Below are 7,445 nucleotides of genomic sequence, written 5' to 3'. Positions count from 1 at the left end.
TATTCTAGATGAAATGAAATAAACAGCTGTGCTAATGCATGGAAGTATATTGTTCAGAAAATGGTAATCAATTTATGGTGTCTAAAGAAGATTTGTACAGCAGATGGAATATAGTAGGAAATTAGGATGAGATGATATAAGTTGACTAAGAGCAGGTTGTGATGTACTTTGCCCATGTAGCAGAGATAATAATTTTCAAATACCAAATTGATACAATTTTAAAGTATCGATTCTTCTATTTCCAAAGTCAAGCTATGAAACTTATCAACCCAGGGAATGGGAAAGAATAGAGTGGCCTTTGATTAGCTTTGAGTCTCAAGCTTGACCTCTTTAGGAAGATAGTAATTGAGAGAACCAGGTTTTGTAAGAGAGAGAAAAGGATTAACTTAATTTCTTGATGTTTCTTTAATATTTCAAAATGCAGCCTCTATAGTTTGCATAAAGGAGAGTCAGTCAGGACAGGGGTTAAGAGGGAAGAGCCTCCTTCATTCCCCTTTCAGCAAGAGGAATTGAAGATGCAGATAGAGAAAGAAAGGTATTTAGAAACATTTTAAAGATAAATAAATAAAAATAAAATTGCAAAGGCCAAACACATTCAATCTAAGTGTTGGGAAGGCCACAGGCCTAAGAGAACCCCAGACTTTACTCAGCATAATGCCCAACGTGGCAAGGGAACAATGGTGTGGAGGTGGTGGTAGATGATGGTCACATAAATAGACCTGCGGCCCATCTCTGGTCCTCTCATGGCCTGCACATGTCCTACAAGGACCCCAAAAGTTCCAGAATACTTCACGGAGGAAACCTGAGGGTGATGTAAGTGTTGGTGTAGAGGTATAACCTGGGGTCATTAGAGAGGACACTCTGTTAGAGGACTTTAAAGAGCAGTGAAAATGGCCAGGTTTCAGCAGTGAGTACTACCACATCACCCTAAATATCATACCGCAATGGTCCAGGGAGAATATGCATCTAGCCTTTCAATAGCAAAACTTAACCAGTCAGCCATGTGGGCATACAGAGATGACCAAGACAAGCAGAGCCCTCTGATGAAGTGACTTTTGATGTGAGACCTGAATGGTGACAAGGAGGCAGTACATGCAAATCTAGGGGAAGCTCTAGAATGAGTTAGAGCATTGTGAATGAGGAGGAAGGTAGTAGAAGATGAAGTCAGAGAGGTAGGCTGAGGCCAGAAGATGAGGGTCTAGTTTGGGTTTTATGGTAGAGAGTTTGAAGTTTATTCTGGTTACAATGGGGAATCACTGAAGCGATTCATGAACGGGAGTGATCTGATCTGATTTATACATTTAAATGATAATTCTGGATGCTGCATAAAGGATGGACTAGTCATACGGTACAAAAGTGAAAACAGGAAGATCAGTTAAGCTGTTGCTGTAGTCCCGAAGGGGATGAAAGAGGCTTAGGCTGGGTTTTAACAGTGGAGATGAACACTGATCAATTTGGCATATGTTTTGGAAATAAAGCCAGTAATCTTAATGATGGATCAAATTGGGATGTGAGGCAAAGAGAGGAATGGAATTTGTTGTTTTGTGCTGTTATTATGAAAAATGGGTACAATGGCACTCACTGAGATAGGGAAGGTCTGGTGGGAGGTAAGTGGAATTGGGGAGAGGAAATTATTTTGCTTTAGCCCTGTTGAGTTTGAGGTGCCAATTAGACATCCGTGAAGATATGAAGTTGGGAGTCAAATATACAAGTCCACTGCAAGAGAATTTAGGGTTAAAGATGGGAGATCACTCTGCAGGACATTTGTAGCATATAGATGGTATTTAAAGCCAAGGGGCCAGGTGAGGTCACCTAATAAGGGACCAGAATCTCCTTCCCTTACCACGACAAGATCATGTAAGCTGTACTCCCCCCTCCTCCCACCACAAGGATTCTGGAGAAGAAAAGAGGAGGGAGAAGAAACAGGACATTCTACCTTAAGAGACTACACATTTACATAGAGAAATACAATTATTTTATTGGATTACACATAATGGTTTAGATTAAATTTCAGATTTTCTTTTACCCATGACTCAGTGAGTAAGGGCTTATAGGAAATATTAGATCACTCTTAGAGAAAATAAACTTGATTTTTCTTTGCTTACATGAGTATAGTGTGAATAAATCTGTAGACTTGCTTATATATAATTTTAAGTCCAACCATCCTTACTATTAACTATTTTCTCTCCTCAAATGAAATTCATGGATAACTGACCTACACTTGGTTTAAAAAAAAAAATCCCTGTATTAATGTCATATAAGAGAGAAATAAAGGGAAACTAATTTATAATAAAAATAATATGTATTTCAACAAGTCAATGCTCGGCACAAGTACACTGGAAAGCATGAAGTATTCAGATGCCTGTGTCTATATGTAGACACACCACAAATGTGACAACCACAAATGCAGGTGTATTTCTGGTAACTCAAATACCACAAGCAGCACCTGCCAACAGTGGCATAGTCCTGCAAAATGGCAAGCAAATTTTGTAAGGTTCTGAACAGAACAAAACAGATTGTTCCCCAGAGTTTGTCCACATGGGAACTGCCATCAAGTATTCCGCCTCAAAATGCAGCCAAATTTAGGGAGGCTCCCACTGTCCACGGCAGTGCTGGTAAAATTAGTTTCCATGGGTTCCAGACTGCTGAGGAAATCCTGGAGGTGAATTCCTCAGAGCTCAGCAAAGAAGTTGGAATAGCTAAAGAGGAAGACTTAGAAACTCTACTTATTATAAAAAGAGAATGTCTCTTATATATACCAAGAAATGCTGGTACATCTGAGACAGGCAAAAAGTGTACAGCAGTGGAACTTCTTGAGCAGGAGCATCCCAGGGTTTCATAATTACCATCTGTTCACACTAAATATTATTATTTTTTAAGACTTATTTTTAATTTATTTCTCTTCCCCTCCTCTCCCACCACCCCCCCCCCCATTGTCTGCTCTCTGTGCCCATTTGCTGTGTATTCTTCTGCATTCGCTTGTATTCTCATCATTGGCACCTGGAATCTGTGTCTCTTTTTGTTGCGTCATCTTGCTGCATCAGCTCTCCATATGTGCGGCACCACTCCCGGGCAGACTGCACATTTTTCATGCTGGGCGGCTTTCCTTACGGGATGGAATCCTTGCACGTGGGGGTCACCCCTGAGGAGGCATGACAGTCCTTGCACACATCAGCACTGTGCATGGGTCAGCTCATCACATGGGTCAGGAACCCTGGGTTTGAACCCTGGACCTCCCATGTGGTAGGTGGACGCTCTATCCATTGAGCCAAATCTGCTTCCCACTAGATAATATTCTTGGTGGTGGAGTACCCTTAACAAAAACAACAGAAATCTGTGGTGCACCTGGTGTTGGAAAAACACAGTTACATATGCATTTGGCAGTAGATGTGCAGATACCAGAATGTTTTGGAGGAGTGACAGGTAAGGCTATTTTTATCGATACAGAGGAAAGTTTTACCATTGACAGAGTGGTAGATCTTGCTACTGTCTGCATTCAACATCTGCATCTTATGGCAGGAATAGACACAGGAAAGAAACACCAAAAAGCTTTGGAGGATTTCACTCTTGAAAATATTTCTTTCCCATATTTATTGTTTATGTTGTTGTGGTTACACGGGACTTTTAGTACAAATTTATCTCCGTCCAGGGGAGTAGGTATAGCTCAGTGGTTGAGTGCCTGCTTCCCATGTACAAGGTTCTGGGATCAATCCCTGGTAATGCCTTAAAAAAAAATTATCTCCTTCCAGACTTTCTTTCAGAACACTCAAAGTTTTGATTAATGATAGTGGATGGTATTGCTTTTCCTTTTCCTCATGACCTTGATGACCTATCACAGTACTAATCTGTCTTGCAAATAATCATAGATTGGCTATAATTTTAACCAATCAGATGACAACAAATTTTGATAGAAATCAGGCCTCACTGGTTCCTGCTTTAGGATGGCAACATTGTATAAATCAAGCTAAAAGGAATCCACAGTGCTGTTTCAAATCACATTGTAGGGATTTAGAGATGCTGTTGTTGCTACACATGTTCATTGCCAATAGAAACTTCATTGAATTGCCAGAAACGGTCACAAGAATCAGAAGATGAACAGAAATCCAAAGATTAATCTCAAAGTATGCAAATGCATTGATGCCTTGACATTCAATGTGTAAAAGTAGTAGACTCCTTACTTTAAAATATAAACACATATTATGGTGTGAATGAATCAGAAATATACAGAAGTGAATGGGAAAAATAATAAAGGAATCTGATTCTTTGAAAAAGTTCTTTTAAAGCACTGTTCTGCTATTCTGTTCTGTTTTCATTTTCCATAATGTTCAGTAGCAATGATATAGGCATTGTGTTTCACAAAGGAGGATCTTATGTGGCCAACCTGAATTTATCATTTAGAATGTGCACACTTCTTTGACAATTGCCTAGAAAATCTTTTGTTCTCTGTTTTAATGTAACTTTGATAACTCTTTAAAATGACAGATTGTTTTGTTTTAGAGAAGGAACAGCATCATGAGTCAGTATATCATTATCTTCAGTTTTATGGGTAAAATAAAATTTTAACTGGTCAAACTGATTTTAGTAACATCTATCCTAAAATGTAAGCCATTTGTTTAATCATCTATGTTGTTTTATAATGTTAAGGAAATGTCTTTGGGGCTATTTTCTCATCCATAAATTGTCCAGAACATATGTCTCCTGGGATAGGTTGATAAACTCACAATTATTTATTTCTACATTTTTGAAAACTAGTATGATCCATTCTACAATTCTAGGCATATTGTCATTTTCCTTTGAATAACCTTAACCTTATTTGAAAAAATTTTTAAAAAATTTTCATTCTTGAGTGTTTTCAAAAACATGTGAAGATATTTGGGCACCTGGTTATTCTGGGAATTTTCAATTCATTAAAATTTACTTTGATTCCCAGGAAAAGAAAATTATTTAAATAATTTAATATTACGTACTGTGATAACCATGTTTTCAAGATTTTAGTGACATGTATTTCCTGTACTATAGTATACATTAAATTTATAAAATTTCTTCAACATTAACTCTTCTGCAATTGATTATATAAAATAACCATAGTTAACCAGGGCTTTGAGAGAGAAAGGGGGCATGCTAACAACTATGCAGGACAATGAGCATAACCTAGAACAACCCAAAGCAGATCAGGGGTATGGTCGCGCTAATTATATAAGATTAATTTCAAATGACTACTGGGACAACTGATTGTAACTATCTTATCTTCGAAGGCTTTAAAGCATGTTTTATTACATGTCTTTTAAAAATTTGTGATTTTAAATTTTTTAAAATTGATTTTAAAAATTACCTATCATTTTATATTCCATCTGCTCCAATCATAAAATTAAGAGTTGTGGACAGGTGGTGAATAATAAATATCTGTGTTACCAGGCATCAGATAACGTAGGATCTCTTTTTAAAGCAGATTAATACATACTTTAAAAAAAATTTCTCTCCCCTTCCCCCCAAGTTGTCTGCTCTTCTGTGTTCATTCACTGTGTGTTCATCTGTGACCACTTCTATCCTTATCAGCTGCACCAGGAATCTGTGTGTATCTTTTTGTTGCATCATCTTGTTGTGTCAACTCTCTGTGTGTGCAGCACCATTCTTGGGCAGCTCTCCTTACAGGGCACACTCCTTGCGCATGGGGCTCCCCTACACGGGGGACACCGCTGCGTGGCATGGCACTCCTTACACATCAGCACTGCGCATGGGCCAGCTCCACACAGGTCAAGGAGGTCCCGGGTTTGAACCGCAGACCTTCCATGTGGTAGGCAGATGCCCTAGCCATTGGGCCAAGTCCACTTCCCAATACATACTTTAAAAGAACTATAGGACCCTAAATACAGCCAAAGCCAGATGTGTTTCTTCTTGTTTGCAACTTAAAAAGAAATAAATTTCATACCACAGCCTTTTTAGATTGTTATTATTGCTCGAAAGGTGTGTATTATTTACTTATAAAACAGTTACAGGAAATGTAAAAATATATTTATATATATACACATACTTTTTAAAAACGAAATTATAACATTTTGTAACCTCCTGTTTAAAAATACTAATGTATCTTCATGTTCTTCACATCATTAAATTTTTCTATGGAAGTTTTTAATGATGGTGCATAACTTTTTTTAAAAAGTACATTGTTCCTCAATTTACACAATACTTCCATTCATGGGAAATGTTTATATAAATATTTGAATTCACTTAAATGAATTTCTGGGGAAACATTTGAAAACTATGCAGGATGTGAATTGAAAACTGTCCAGAAGGTCGATGCGTTGCAGGACATCTATCCTTCCTGGCCTCTTCTGCCCAATAGAAATCAGTAGTGCCTCCAGTCTTTTGATAATTGGAAATGCATCCACAGATTTGCAAATAAATTTAGGGATAGATCCCTCCCACTGAGGACTGCAATTTAAGTGATTTAAAACTTTCTTTAGTTAATAGAGAGCCAATGAAAAATAAGCAGATAGGTGCTCAGACACTGGTGTTGGGGAAAATCCCACTGATGGTATTGTGTAGGTTGAAATGGGTGGAAAGCAGTGGCTGAAAGTCCTGTTCAGAGGCTGTTGCAATTTATTTCAGGTCATAAATAATAAAAGCCTGAATTAAGATCAAGTCATTATAGACTTCCGGAACATCAAAGCACGGGCTTTGTGGATGGCTGGATCTGGGGACAAGCCCCGTGACTGTTGCTGACCATGTGGCACGCTAAGTCATGTCCCCCACTCTGAAAACCCGTTTCCTCACCTAGAAAATGGGAATAATCCTATCTGTTTCAGACGATTGCAGTGTTAAGTGAAGTGTGTGGTAAAGAACTCAGCACAGTGCTTGACACATAGTGAGAATTCAAGAGACAGTTATTACTATTTTTTTTTAAAAGCAGTCGTCCTGGAGTCAGATCTTGGTTCAAATTCAAGCACTGCCACTTACAAGCTGTGTGGCCTTAAGCAAATGACTTAACCTCTCTGAGTCTGTTTCCTCCTTGTAAATGTGAAGTGCTTGGACTAGATGATCTGAAAGTTCCCTGCCCTTGTGATGTTTCAGAGCGTTTTTTTTTTAAACGGTTGGCTGTGACCCATTAATAGGAATTAAAATCCATTTAGAGGATTGTGAGCAATGTTTAAGGAATAAACTAGAATACAATAAAAAAATTCCAGAATTAAAAAAAAAAGATCAAGTCATTATAAAGGGAGAAGAAAAATCAGAATCTAGAGACAATCTAAAGCAAAATGAAAAAATTTGAAGGCCAATTAGGTATACATTCAAGAGAAGAATGCAGGATTACTCTGAGCTTTCTAATTTGGGAGCCCAGACAAATGCTAATACCATTAACCATATAAATGAATACAAGAAGAAAAGCAGATTTGAAGGACAAGGGACTAGAAGTTAAATTAGTAAGCTTAATTTCATGCATATAC

The 7,445-nt window shown here is 37.9% G+C and overlaps 1 pseudogene; it reads left to right on the top strand.

Moving 5' to 3' along the window:
- The first annotated feature begins 944 nt into the window (after window positions 1–944).
- LOC101432805 (DNA repair protein RAD51 homolog 3-like) lies at window positions 945–4,114 on the top strand (annotated as a pseudogene).
- Window positions 4,115–7,445: the final 3,331 nt, after the last annotated feature.

Source organism: Dasypus novemcinctus, chromosome 1 (genome assembly GCF_030445035.2).
Source record: "Dasypus novemcinctus isolate mDasNov1 chromosome 1, mDasNov1.1.hap2, whole genome shotgun sequence".
Taxonomy (NCBI): Eukaryota; Metazoa; Chordata; class Mammalia; order Cingulata; family Dasypodidae; genus Dasypus; species Dasypus novemcinctus.
The sequence above is the reverse complement of the archived record's forward strand: the minus strand, read 5'-3'. Positions and strand labels throughout refer to the sequence as shown.